Consider the following 14,807-nt stretch of genomic DNA (forward strand, 5'->3'; position numbering starts at 1 on the left):
GCCAAGCCTTCAGGCTTCAGGCATTCACGCTTTGATACCATGTTGGAAGAGAGGGAGAGAGACATAGTGGAGCAAAAGATAAGCCTCAGCTCATTGTTGTTGTTCTTCCATTCTACTTCCATCATGCACTCTGAAAGAGACTTACACACATAGGTATGACTAACCAAGACATTGTAGTTAAGTCATTGACTACACCGACTTATTGAATGTCACACACGTGTACAACTATATCGAGCTAATGTCGTCACACACATAAAGATAGACTGACTGAAGAGTAACGAGAGCTTGATATTCTAACAATGAGGAGACATTCAAAGTGATAGTGATATTGTTGTGATTACCTTATAGGTTAATGATTTGGTTATTTTTGGAGCTACCCCATGAGAATGGAGATTTCGTAGAGATGGAGAGAGAGAGAGGTAGGGAGGGAAAGAGAGAGATGGTACCTCCAATAGGTTGCTTTATGAGCAGCACCTTATTATCTTATCAGTCAAATAATAAAGGATGAGTGTGGGTATATATATAGTTGGGGTTAGTGACCAATATGGGAAGCTAGCCACATTGGCCTTTAACCCAACAATCTCTCACTTAAAGACCAATGTGCTATTATCCCCAAACACATGCCCAAGTAGAAACCACAAACAAGGTCATGATTAGTTATTGACAAAAATCGACTTCATTAGTATATTGACAAAAAACGTCTCAACATCGCATTCAAACTAGGATCATAAGCTCATGGTAGCATTATGGGCCTATCGCACAGTCTACAAGATTGCCATGGGCCAAACTTCATTTATACTTACATACAGTAAAGAAAATATCATGCATGTAGAATTTTTAGTCCCTAGCCTCCACATTGCTAACTAATATTCTTGGGAAGGCACTAGAGCCTAGCAATATCACCTTGAAGAGCTCAAGCACTTAACTTAAACACACCTACTAACCACCCATGCCTTGCTTACTAAGAAAACCCAATGAAATCTTGGTTTGATAAGCACGCCCAAGCAACAACCCTTTGACAAGGGGGATCTTATGTTACTCCATTTGATCAAAGGTCACAAGCAAAAGCTAAAACTCCAAGGCCTCGAACCCTTTTGCATTTGTGCAATTGGCAGGATAGCAAACATTGAGCTTGAAACACTAGATAGCTAGTCCATTGGCCGTTTTAATGAAAACAAAATAAAAAATCACTATTTTCTTGAACACCCTTCCCATGAACCACCCATGGTGAATAAAGAAATCCCCTTGCTATGCATAGAACATACATTCTATGAACAGTTTGAGCAATAACTTTCACCCACTCCTACACACCCCTTCTAATCAAATCCAATTGATATCATCATAAATGTTCAAGCAATCACCATTAGCAATTCAAAAACTGAAGGTGAACCCTTGATTCCGACCACTTACCTCCGTACTTGCCTTACAATTAAATAAGTCAAACTTGGTTGATGCACTTATCAATGAGGGATTAGATTATAATATGCTTTTGGATTACTATTAGAATAGACTAGGATACCTACAACTTTAGCCCACAAATGCCAAACTAAAGTGTTGGCATTACTCATCATTGGGAAAATGTAAATTGTCTATCACAATTGAAACTGAGAGCATTCCACTCTTTTTGTGCGTTCTTCTGAACTTTGGGGGGAGTGGCATTGAGATTATATTAGGATGAAAATTCAAGTTCTTAACCAACTATAATGTCAATTACATCAATAATAAATGCATCCATCTACAATTGGTAGATGCTTGAGTAATCATGACTTTTAGTGCCAAAGAGGAGTAAACTAAACGTGTTTTGATTATCCTTACATATTAATCTAACTCTACACTTAAAGACACCACACTTTTGTCCCCCAACTATTGCATGACCAAAGCCAGGGAAAGAGAAGCAAAGACATGTCTGTATATGTCACCAGACTTGCCATAACCCTCATGCATCAACTTGATGTGTTCCAAAAGGCCCTTCTCAAAGCACAAGGGTATTATGACAATTTCCGCATGCTTTGGCTACTAAAATCATCCATGGTTGTGTGAATGGCCCCTTGCCATACTTAAATCACTACTTTTACTCCAATGACATCTCATAAGTCAACAAACTAGCCCTCGTTGGACCTTCACACAACACTTCTATTGAACAAAAACAATCACCAGCGCCTTCACCCCCATTGGAAACTCCATTTTTACCTACCGATTCCCCGATCATAATACCTCTCAATCCTTTAAATTGGACACCACTACTAACAATCACCAGCCCCTTCACCCCCATTGGAAACTCCATTTTTACCTACCGATTCCCCGATCATAATACCTCTCAATCCTTTAAATTGGACACCACTACTATTGCCAATCTGGCTTCATAAGAGGATATTCTTTATGCCAACCTATACCAAGATTCTCCATATCAAGTGAGTGAATATCGACCTTCTCCACCAATTGCGCCCAAATATTTTTTGCGACTTTACTTCATGTTTGATACCTTTGTAAAACTATTCTTCATGATCGACCTTGGACTAGCTTACACCAATACAATTAATGCTCCCCTCATAGTAGCACCCTAATCCAGACACTTATTTTGAAAAAGCATTCTTATACATGACCTAATAGTTCCAAGCTTGCCACACACTTCCTTCTTTCACCATAACAATGCTTGTTAAGGATATTTCTATAATTGAGAGACACCACCATCTCTATAATATAACCATTCATTTTCCCAAAAGATGGTATGACATCTTTATGAAGCTGCTACTATAAGAAATAGGTTATCACAATGACGAACAATGCAAAATTGTCAATGTTCCCAAATATAACATGGTATACTATGACACCACCACTTGTGCCATCATTGAGGCGACTTGCATGTTGAAACCCTCCAAACACTTGCTTCATCATTTGCTAATTGACAAACAACTCATTGAAGAAGAGCTCCATGTTGCTAGCTGGTACAATAGTTCATTGCTTCTCAATAACATCATGTCCTATCTTTGCAAGCTACAAATTTGACTGACACCTTGGATGCCCTACAAAATTTGAGTATAATCTGTATTTTTACTGTTAAACCCAACACAAAGAAAGAAGAAAGCAAAAGGAAATAAAAGAGACGCAGGGCAAAGGTGGAAAAAGGTAGCTCGACTGAAGAAAGAATAGGAGAAAAGGTCAAAAGCGCAAGGGCAACCTTAAAAGGCCAAGGCAAATACAAAAGGGGAAAGGTGCATTTTAAAATAAAAAGGTGCACCCTGAAATCTTGTAAAAGAGCACTGGGCTCTCACCCGTGCAATTTGTAAATGTAGATGGGTGGTGGAAAGGAAGCTAGGAAGATAGAAGGACAATGGGAAAAAGGGCCTAGGCTATGGCCGGCCATGTAAAAAGGGGATGACCGCCCAAAAGGGATTTAGGGTTTTGTATATAAAGTTGAAAAGAGAATGAGAAGCTCATTCTTGTGTGTGGCCAAAAGTAGCTCTCCTCTTCTTCTTCTTCTTCTTCTTGTTGCTTGCTTGAGCTTGTGCTTGAGAGAGGGAGTGTGAGAGTGTGAGGAAGTGAGTGTGTGAGGGTGAGATACCGAGGAGGAGAAGCTCTCCATCTTCTCCTCTCTTCTTCTCTTCTCTTCTCTTCTCTTGTCTTGCTCGTTGCAATGGAGCTTGGAGGGTAGAGCTTGAGGATGGAGCTTGCTTGAAGCTTGCACTTGGATTGTGGAGCTACCGGGGTGCGCGGGAGAGGAGGTAACTTGAACGGCATGGAGGTAAGCTCACTACACCCGTAGATATAGATGGCGTGTCGACTATGTGAGAGGTAGCCATTAGTGCTGCTCGGCTTGGAACGCTTGAAGAAATAAGTGGTCCGTGGGTCTTGGCGGTTGAGTGGAAGCTCCCACATTTTGGTTCCGTTGCTGGGACAAACGGATTCAAGCCTTGAGCGCTTGCGCACTTCGAATCGAGCATTGGAGTAGGGTTTTCCCCGAACCGGTGCTTGAGATAGGTAGGAAGTGAGGGGATTGAAGATGGTATTCGATCTCCTTGGGAAGTAGGTTTGTTGTTTTTCTTGAGATTTATGTTGTGAGATGGAGTAGTGTAGGTATTTACTTTGTGATTTGGATGCATTAGAGTAGGAGAAAACAAAGAAAAACAAAGAAAATAAGCATTAGGGTTACTGTGCAAAACAGGGCAAGAATCATGCAAAAGGGGTAAAAAACTTACTTGTGATGCCTAAGGTCGGTAAGTGAGTTATTGGGGGTGCCAATACCATACCCGGAAGAGGGTATAAGGGCCAGAAGTGGCAAGAAAGGCCACAGTGTGCATTGCAGGGTTTCAGGAGAGCATGAGAGAAGAGGAAAGCTTAGCGAGGAAATGCGCTTCAATCTTGGCATCAGGGAGATCTTTGGCTAGCCCAGGTAATTCTACACCTCCCCCTACAGTAGTAGGACCAATCTGGAGTTGCTCAACAAGGGGGAAGACTCCCAGTGCCTTGCACGATGAATTTTGCGAGCTTCGGCGAAAAAAAACGCGCGGCGTTCGGCGCGTCCGAGTCACGTCGACTCGGGTCCGAGGCCCAGACTCGGCCCTTGGACCACCCAGTCCACTCGGCCAACCCTAGCCAGCCTCGGACCGTCCGAGGAAAAACCCATCCGAGACTCAAATTCGGCCCTCGGCCACGTCCCACATTCGGCCCTCGGCCCGACCGAGTGACCTCGTTCGAATTCATCCGAATCGTCCAAACTTAGCCCTCGGCCCATGTGCCTTGGCCCGTCCGAGTGACCCACTCGGACCCTACAATTCGGACCTGTTAGGCCGAATTTAGATTTTCTCAAATTTTAACCTGAAGACAGTTAAATTAACTGAGAAACCATATAGAGCCGAAACCATATCATAGATCCATTACCGGGCTGAAACTGAGAGTAAGTGGTTCAAATTTGGCTATAAACGGTCCTCCAAATTGTGCATGGCTTCTACCGTAACGGCCCTGCGGGCCGAGGGGGACTGCCTCCCCGGACCCCCGTAGAGGGGGCTCTGCCCCCTCTGCACCTCCCCCGGGTAGGTTGGAGAGAAAACGCGCGCTGTGACAGGTCCTTCAAATTGAACCCTAGTGTAGCAATGGCTCTACACGAGCATGGAGCCTCACTTGCAATAGAGCAACCAAAAGCCCATACCCGAACAAAGAGAAACAAAGACCCTAGAACATCAATGGGCCGATCTAGCCATCAAGGGCAAAAAGGCCACACCACGAGAACACAAAGACATTGTGTTCATACCATGTCTAGTCAGAGCGAAATGCAACATCAGCAAGCTACAAATGCCCAGATGACTAGACACAACACTCTTGACGAGAGATGTACCTTGAATAGCACTGCACTGACGATCCAAGACAGCAGTGGAGAATCCACATCTGGTCATGCAGTCGAGAACTCAAGGGCATCTGTAAGAAGGCTTAAATTTACAAGCCAAGACCCGGAAGATGAAGACATAGTACCACCTGCTTATCTTAGGGTCAAACTCACCGCGAAAAGAGAGCATACTATTGATGCTCTATTTGATGAAGGAGCAGATTTTAATATCTTGACCTATGAATCATGGACCCTACTAGGCCAACCAGAGCTCACACCGACGGATGCAACTCTTAATCCTTACGGGAAACACCCACAAGCACTTCTAGGGAAGTGCAGAATCCTTGTAACAATTGAAACAGAAAGCTTGCCACTCATGCTCTATGTTCCTCCCAATAGCGAGAATGGTGGAAAGGAAATCCTTCTAGGAAGGTCCTTCAAAAAGGCTACCAAGTGTGAGGTGGACTACGTAGCTCAGAGGATACACTTGACACTACCGGGTGTGAGGATAGTCACGACCTTTAGCAAGGGTGACCTTAGCAAACCTCGAGGGAAAGGCAAGGAAGGTGCTGACATAATAGTCAAGCCCATTAACGAGAGCAAGGACTTGTTGGAAGAGTTAATACAAGCATAGGTCGAACAACGAGAGCCAGTGAGTGAGGCCATGCCTGAACCAAGAAGGTGAAGAGACAATTCCAAGGACAGGCTTTAGACTTACAAATATTGTAGAAGACCACAAAAGAAACCCAAGCCTTATAGATGCAGGCATCGATGGAGGGTCAGCACAACGCCGTGATGGATATCCAAAGCGTTGCTACGGGCTCAAGGGTACAATGCAGGTAACCGATAGATTTGGGTACCAAAATCCCTTGCTAAACCGCCTCCATCAGCTGAAAGCCAGAGTGCATCAAAAGCAATGAAGCACAGGAGGAAATCTAAGAGAAACTCTAGGTCTCGAGGCAACAAACCAGACATGATTGTTTGAAGGAACGAGCCTCAGCCTAGCATGCTAAATAGACAGATGTCATATGTAACCATTGAGCATGCACAAAAATCATTAGTGTCCAAAGAGCCTTTGATTTCCCAAGGGGAGAACAAGCATCATAGGCACAACATTGCTCAAGGCAAGACTGATCGCTCAACAAAGCAAATGGCACAATCGTCTAATAGCCTTGAGCAAATCATTCAGCCAGTGCCAAGTCCACCTAAGAGTCCTAGATCTCCTACATCCTCTTTTTCCACATGGACCCAGGAAGCACAACATCAGTTGTCAAGGGAAACTGCTCAATTCCAATCTCTATCTCTATCTAAGCTTCCCAATGTCCAAAAGGTGGGACATGACGCCATCTGTAGCTCTCGACCCAAGGATATGCATGAGCAACCTAATGTGACTAGATCAACTCATGCTCGATCTACACAGATGAGTGCTCAAAGGGCAACAAAAGACACGGCCACTTCCGATCACCCTAGGGACTTGACACCGCAATCCACCAAGGGTAGCCAGCCCACTAAACTAGCTGCTACTACTTCCAGTCAGGGATCACAACAGTCACATCCCTAAGTCGTGACAATGCCCCTTGTGGAACGTATCCTTAGTAGCTTACGTGTGGAGGAGGTGTTGCAACCAACTTCATTGACAACTCTAGCACTTCCAAAGTTCCTAGAGCCTAGGCTGGAGAAGTTACACACAAGGGAGTTGGTTGAAGAGATAGACTCTCCGAAAAGGGAGGCAGTTGTGCTCTCACAACCTAGTGAGGCTGTTCCGCAGGCCACAACTAGGTCCCATGAGGACACATTAGAGAAGGGAAATGCTAAGGCCCAACCACGCACATCAGCGGTCAACCTAGCCCAAGGTCCTGAGCCATTAGATGCACCTGCACTGACCAACAAAAAGAGGAGAAAATGGCGAAAACAACAACAGTTGCAGGAGGTTGTGGACCCCAAGAACATCGGGACCAAAAGCGATGGAGAGCTGGGGAATAAAGCATCAAGTCCATCCACCAATGAACCCATTGATGTCTCTCCTGATAGCGGTGAAACCTCAGTCACATCTGTGTGCTCCGAAATATCAAAGCAACCGTTGCCATCAACAGTTGCTTCCAACACTCAATCCACCGATAATAGAACTCACATCGATCAATCAAGAGTGGATACAACGTCATCACAACAGGGTGACAAATCTATACCAGTCACATCCGAGAAGAACCATGATAAAATAGTAGCAAAACCTCAGGAAAAACGCACAATACCCGAGAGCATAAGCAATCCTAGCATTGACCAATCTTGCTCATCTAGGCCTGAGCCACCAACCATGCTAAAGCCTAAGGAAACTCTTAGAACTTTACATGAGATAGCAACCGAGCAAGCCCTCGTTGAACATAGAAGTGTCACAGAATGCTTAACTGAGTTGGATGCTAAGCTCAAAGTGGTTGCACGTGTCTACGTCCTTGCGGACATGGGCACAATCCCCAAGGAGCAGCTTGGAGATTACTTGCCTTTTCCTCTATCTTGGGAAGAGCAAGAACATCTTAACGAGCACTATGACAAGCTCCTGCATGAACGCATGCGACTCATCTCTGACGAAGAGGCTGACGAACTGCGCTTAACCGTCACGTTCAATGAAGTGCTCTGCCGACCGAATCTTGTAGACATAGAGTAACTAAAGCGATTGTCAGCAAGCCAGAGTCAATTTGAGCAGCGTTGGTGCAAAAGCCGCGTTGTAATGGCCGAACTAGGGGCTCAGATCATGACAGTCTCAGAGGAGCGATTAGCCAAATGGCGGTCTCAAAGAGACCCAACCTATGTGGCACCAACTTCCCTTCGAGTGCTGACTGCCATTCGGGGTATGGACTTAGCTGGAGCTAGCCAAGAGAATGCTCTGTTTGATAAGCTTCTCACTGAGGAGGAGTTACATATAGCCAGTAGACTCGGACAAGGTTTCATGCTACTCGATGTGGCAAAATATCTATCGGTATTAAGTAAGCTGCCATGAATACTAGATGCGTGTGCCACGCTCCGGTACAACCCCGAGTTCTACACTTGGTTCTTATCCTCGTGAAGTGACATGGATTAATAAATATGTATATAAATAAACACTGATTTTTGTGTCACCGTGTATAAACAATGTCAACACACACAAGCAATGATAGTCAAGTGCAGGGAGAAGAGTTGGGTCTGACAAACTAAGCTCCTCAAGTCCTCCTCTCATCACACATTTAAAAGCCGTGTGACCATCCCCACCTCCAAGTGAAGGGCATGCAACCCACATTGCCGCTAAAGGAAGCCATGACCAACAATACTGATGGTGCAGACAGGGTGCAGCCCCTTTCTATACACCTTCATCCCTTTTTGGTCTATCCTTCCGAGGATGTGCCCTGTCCCACTCCATGACAACCAGTCCACGCAACTTAGCATAAGCCAATATCTGCTAATGACTGGAGGCAAAGCGAACATCGGCATGGGGGCCATCCCTCTACAACAAACACTGCATGCCTCACCCCTCCCCTCCTTGTCATATGCGCTTGATAACCCACACTAAAATCCCTTCCTACGAACAGTTGTATCATGTATCAAGGTCTAACCCTTGGGTTGCATCTTGCAGGCTTCCAGACCGAACACATGGAGAACCATGGACACCTGGCATGCAAGGACGCTCTTCACAGACGACGGGAGCATGTGGCACGTGCCCCTCCACCGGAGCGCTATGTGCTCACCCTCAAGAGGTATGCCAAGAAGCGAGGCCCTAAGCGACACCACCCCGGACGAAGGCTAAAGAATCCACGGGCCAGGAAAGCAGACGGCGGTCAGATAGGCACACAAAATGTGGCAACGCCAATTGCACAGACCCCCAATGCACGCTCGGGTACCAGATGCTCAAGGGCAGAAAGGGCAGCTTGGGAAAGAGAAGAATTTAATGAATTGGTCAAGGACATTTTGGAAACGGTCGCGGCCCGAGACTACACCATTCACGTCTCGGCCGACATGTTCCCTGCCCAGCCTCGTGGGAGCCCTGCACTAACACCGCCCCGGTCGCCTAGCCAACCGGACTCACCCCGCCTCGTACCTATCGACTAAATCCCTATGATGTGCAAGTAGCTCGACGAGTCAGCATGCCAGAACATTTTGTTTTTTTTAATGCGTAAAGGGGCCAGATCCCCACTTGTACACGTTTCCGCTACTTCTCGTAATATATGCGACCTTAACAAGTAATGAAATAGGCATCCCAATAAACATCATAGAATTCTGAAAAATTATGTTGTATCATGATTGCATTTGATTCGATGCACTTAACACAAGCAAGCATATACTCTCACGAAGTGACAAGTGGATGCAGGATAATACAGGTCCTTGTGCAAAAGTGTTCAATGCCCGATCACCGCAACACCAACAACCCCACAACAAGCCGCGGCCAAGCCACGCTGCCACGAAAGCAAAAACCACCCTTGCCGACCACCCACATCGCATGGACCAACGCACATTCATGGGCCACACTCTCTTTCTGGGTCAAGCTCTATAGTTGGCTCACGGAAATTGTTACCTCAATTGTATCAACACCACGTGTGTCGCACGGAGGTTTACAATATCTCAAGTGTATCTCCCCATCTCGACAACTGCTTCTCTAACAACGAGGCTAGGGCACAATCATCACTATAATATCACTTTCCTGAGCCTTCGAAGCTTGACATTTTTCAACCCATTGAAAGGCTGATAGCCTCAACATATTGTAATGGTTGTACTCAGGCAAGTCCACAAAAAAAAAGAAGAAGAAAAGAAAATAAAAGAAAAAGAAACAAATGAAAAGATAAGACGCACCCACGATCACAGCGCAGCACCTAGGGGTCCTCAAATTAGGTACGTCTAGTGACCTTGATCGACTGGCTCCATCCCTAGTCCCCTAGCCCTTTACCATCACCCACAATTGTTCAGGGCACATCAAGGGCAGGACATACTTGGGGAGCTTGTCTCGCCTATGGTTAGCCCTGTCACCCTGACCCACTTGCACAACCCTCTCTTGCACTCTGCCTTAGTACCATTGCAATCAGTGGTGATAAGCACTGCACGATTGGCCATGAAAAGTACACCGTACTCATCAAGCAAGTCCAATAGTTTCCAGCTACTGAAAGTGCAGTGTCCTTGCATTCAATTATGCTACGTCGTGCAGTCACAATGCAAAGGATGTCTCATATACCTTCACGTGTACTTCTTCTCCACATGGACAACTTTGCTTCATCCACGCATTGTTATGAGAAACTAGCCCACGGTCTTCTAACTACGTAATATCTAAGTATGCACGAGCACTCACATAATATCTGCACCGAAGTATATCCACAGTTTGGGTCCTCAAGTGCAGGACAATACTCTAGGCTTGCTTAGAGTTCGACCTGTCTCCCAAACTAATCAAAATATGTCTTGTGCACGATAAGAAGACTAGCACTACCCCTTAAGGAGAGACCACATGCGAGGTTTTCCAATTGCAGGTATAAGGTGTTGTTCACTCTTCATCAACACTCAACTCTGAATGCTTATCCCTTACCATCCAACAAGCCCGCACAGAATTGTCATGTGTAGAATCCCCAACAAACCAACACTTGTGCTGGCCATCAATGCAATTCCCAACATAGAATAGCCCTACCACCAACTCCAACAACCGTCCACTAGCCACCTGGGCCACCAACAGGCCCTCAGGACCTTCTGCCACACCACCACCAATACTCCTCCACGAAAACCATAGGCGTCCTTGTTACCCACGTCTTCGGTGCATGCTACAGCCTGCTACCTACAACGGTGAGTGCCATGGGACTGGCACTCGTCTAGGAGGGAGGTAATGTTAACCCCAACATGAAGAAAGAAGAAAGCAAAAGGAAATAAAAGAGACGCAGGGCAAAGGCGGAAAAAGGTAGCCCGATTGAAGAAAGAATAGGAGAAAAGGCCAAAAGCGCAAGGGCAACCTTAAAAGGCCAAGGCAAATACAAAAGGGGAAAGGCGCATTTTAAAATAAAAAGGCGCACCCTAAAATCTTGTAAAAGAGCGCTGGGCTCTCACCCATGCAATTTGTAAATGTAGATGGGCGGTGGAAAGGAAGCTAGGAAGATAGAAGGACAATGGGAAAAAGGGCCTAGGCTATGGCTGGCCATGTAAAAAGGGGAAAAGGAGATGAACGCCCAAAAGGGATTTAGGGTTTTGTATATAAAGTTGAAAAGAGAATGAGAAGCTCATTCTTGTGTGTGGCCAAAAGTAGCTCTCCTCTTCTTCTTCTTCTTCTTCTTCTTCTTCTTCTTCTTCTTGCTTGCTTGAGCTTGTGCTTGAGAGAGGGAGTGTGAGAGTGTGAGGGAGTGAGTGTGTGAAGGTGAGGGACCGAGGAGGAGAAGCTCTCCATCTTCTCCTCTCTTCTTCTCTTCTCTTCTCTTCTCTTGCTCGCGGCAATGGAGCTTGGAGGGTGGAGCTTCTTGGAGCTTGCACTTGGATCATGGAGCTACCGGGGTGCGCGGGAGAGGAGGTAACTCGAACGGCATGGAGGTAAGCTCACTACACCCGTAGATATGGATGGTGTGTCAGGTATGTGAGAGGTAGCCATTAGTGCTCGGCTTGGAATGCTTGAAGCAATAAGCGGTCCGTGGGTCTTGGCGGTTGAGTGGAAGCTCCCACATTTACCATTGGTGGATTTGTGAACTATTGCTCATTGTATAGCCCTAAATATCCCCTTTTTCCCTTGTAAATAATAGTACAATTATAAATCATGACAAAACTATGTACATAATATGACTTACTCTCCTAAGATAGGAAGTTTAATCTACTTTTGCATGAGAGGAGAAGGAAAATATCATTGACTAAGACCAAAGCCAATGACCATAATCAGTATTTAGATGGAGAAGACTAAAGTCAAAGATAAACACTCAAGTCCTCGAAAGACAAAAGGCCAGCCTCCAAAGATTAAATTTCCACCAAAAGATCAAGCAGCCAAGGCCAACCGATCAAGCACTCAATCATGTAAAAAATCATCATGTTGTAAAGGTAAATCCTTCTCATTGCAGGGTCAAGACGTGGAACAACAATGACCAAGGACAAGGAACTAGCCTACCCTCATCAAGGATCCTTTGAATGAGGGTAAGGCCATCTTCAATACTACTAAACAACACATCTACTTTGGAAGAACAAGTCAAATGTATGAGATGGGCTATGTTTGATTCAGGGCCCTTAGCAGTATAGAGAGGTTGGTTGACCACTATTAGTCACTCAGAGAGTTAGTGGAAATTTGTAAATTGGGTGCTTACATCAAAGCTACCACATGTGGCATCCATTTTTCAACATGTGAGATGGCCATTAGTCATCATTATAACCCAAAAAAGAGAGAATTCAAGTTCAAGTACTCTATCAAAAGAGGAGAATAGTGGGAGAGCCTTAAAATTGTGATAGAACTCAAACCCCAAGTAGTAGAGAAGGCATTGGACATAAAGGCAAAACCAAAAAATATATTAGACCCAAGGAACTTGTATAAGTGTCCCAATTATGGAAAGATCTCATCGTTAGGAATGAGGGAGTGTTGTCGATAGGGATACAAGAAGAGTAATGGGTCATGGCACACGTGATCCACCATATGTTCTCATCTACCATCAGACCTCCACAAGTAAGTTTAGAGTATCATGATAGATGATGGAAGACATCCTAAATTGGAAAGTTGGAAAATAAGGACCTTCATTCTCTATGGCTAGAGTGGATCATGGAGTCTCGCAATGTGTTCTACAAGGAAACAAATACCAAACCAAGCCATATGGAGGCAAAGAACACCATCATCAATCATGGCAATGTGTTGTCCCAACTAGTAGCTGTCCATATTGGGTCATCACATGATCCCATATGGTACCACACCACCAAAAGAAGGACAAGGAAGAAAAGAGCCTAAACTAATAGCTATCCATATTGGGTCATCACATGATCCCATATGGTACCACACCCACCACCAGAAGAAGGACAATGTGCTCTCCCAACCAATAGCTATCCATATTGGGTCATTACAAAATCCTATATGGTACCACACCCACTACCAAAAGAAGGACAAGGAAGAAAATATCCTAAAGAGCATCCAGAGAAACAAAAATGATGTAGAGAAGATAGTAGTGATGATGACTTAGAAAACAGGGATGAAATCCTTCAAGAGTCCAAGGAGAAATTTGACAAGAGAGAAAATCTCATGAGAAAAGAACATGAAGATTACCACAAGCACCCATAAGAGCATCTATTGAGGAGCTAATATGTAATCAGGTGGGAAATTTTGTGGAAAAGAGAGGTGAAAGTAGCTCCAATAAAGCATTGAAAAATGCAAATAAAGAAGCACAACTAGCTAACATAGCTCTCCTACACAACATGTAGAAATAGATGGAATAAACGTAGGCACAAATATTAGAGTTGGATAAGGCAAAATCCTCTACACAAGACACCATCACTACGCACCCAACCAACCAATCCCATAATAGATACACAAGACCTTCTAAAGAGCAGACTATGACATGAAGAATAGGAGCCCTTGAGCAAATGTAATCAAAGAGATCTAGGAGGACAATGGCAATGCCAACTAGAAGTTGCAGGCAAGCAAGATTGGAGAGGAGTACAAAAACTTCTTAATAAATTCAAAAAAGTGGACTGAGAAGCTCCAAGTTCAGTTGTTGCAACCTTGTGACAAGGAACTAGAAGAGATCCAAGAAAGACAAAAGTAGGAATTCCAAAACCAATTGAAGGAGCATGAGAGTCAGCACCCGTAGAGCTTCAAACCTAGCTCTAAAAGAGCATGACACTATGCTCATGGATCTTAGAGGGAAACATGTCAAAGAGCTTTAATATCAACTAGAGGAGTGCAACATGGCACTTAAGAAGCTCCAAGATCAGCTAAAAGGGTAGGAGGCCACCATGAGTAAGCTTGAAGATCAATCCAAGGAGCAAGATCAATTACTTGCAAGCTATAAAATTAAGGTGGCTAAGCTAAGCATACAAATAATGGTGATCAATTGCTAGTTCACTGATGCCAAAATTGAAATAGTAGAAGAGAAAAAAAATGTCAAATAATGGTGATCAATTGCTACTTCCGTTCTCAGGTCTCACAGGCTGTAAACAAGTTGTGGGCAACCATAACTCACACCTCTTGGAGCTTCCTTCACCTGGATCTTGCTTCCAGCCTATCAAGGCTTGCTGAGGCTTGGTGTAGGCCTTCTTTGGCCCTCATTTGTGCCTCCTTTGGGCCCCATTGTCGACACGTGGGACAGCAGACCCCCCAGCCAATTCACTTTTTTTTGTGCCTGTTTCAAAATCTGGCCCAAAAATCACTCTTTTTGTCATATCTTGGGCATTCAGAACCTGATTCAGGCAAGGTAAGAGTCTAAGTTGGGATTTTGGCACACTCCAAACACGATGGTGATGTCGGATTTGGAAAATTTTGATGACAGAATCTTCTGCAACATATTTTAGGTCTGAGACAGCATGTATTTGTATGCCTATG

Source organism: Lygodium microphyllum, chromosome 30, assembly GCF_053477565.2.
Source record: "Lygodium microphyllum isolate KBCC chromosome 30, Lygodium_microphyllum_v1.1.10, whole genome shotgun sequence".
Lineage (NCBI taxonomy): Eukaryota > Viridiplantae > Streptophyta > Polypodiopsida > Schizaeales > Lygodiaceae > Lygodium > Lygodium microphyllum.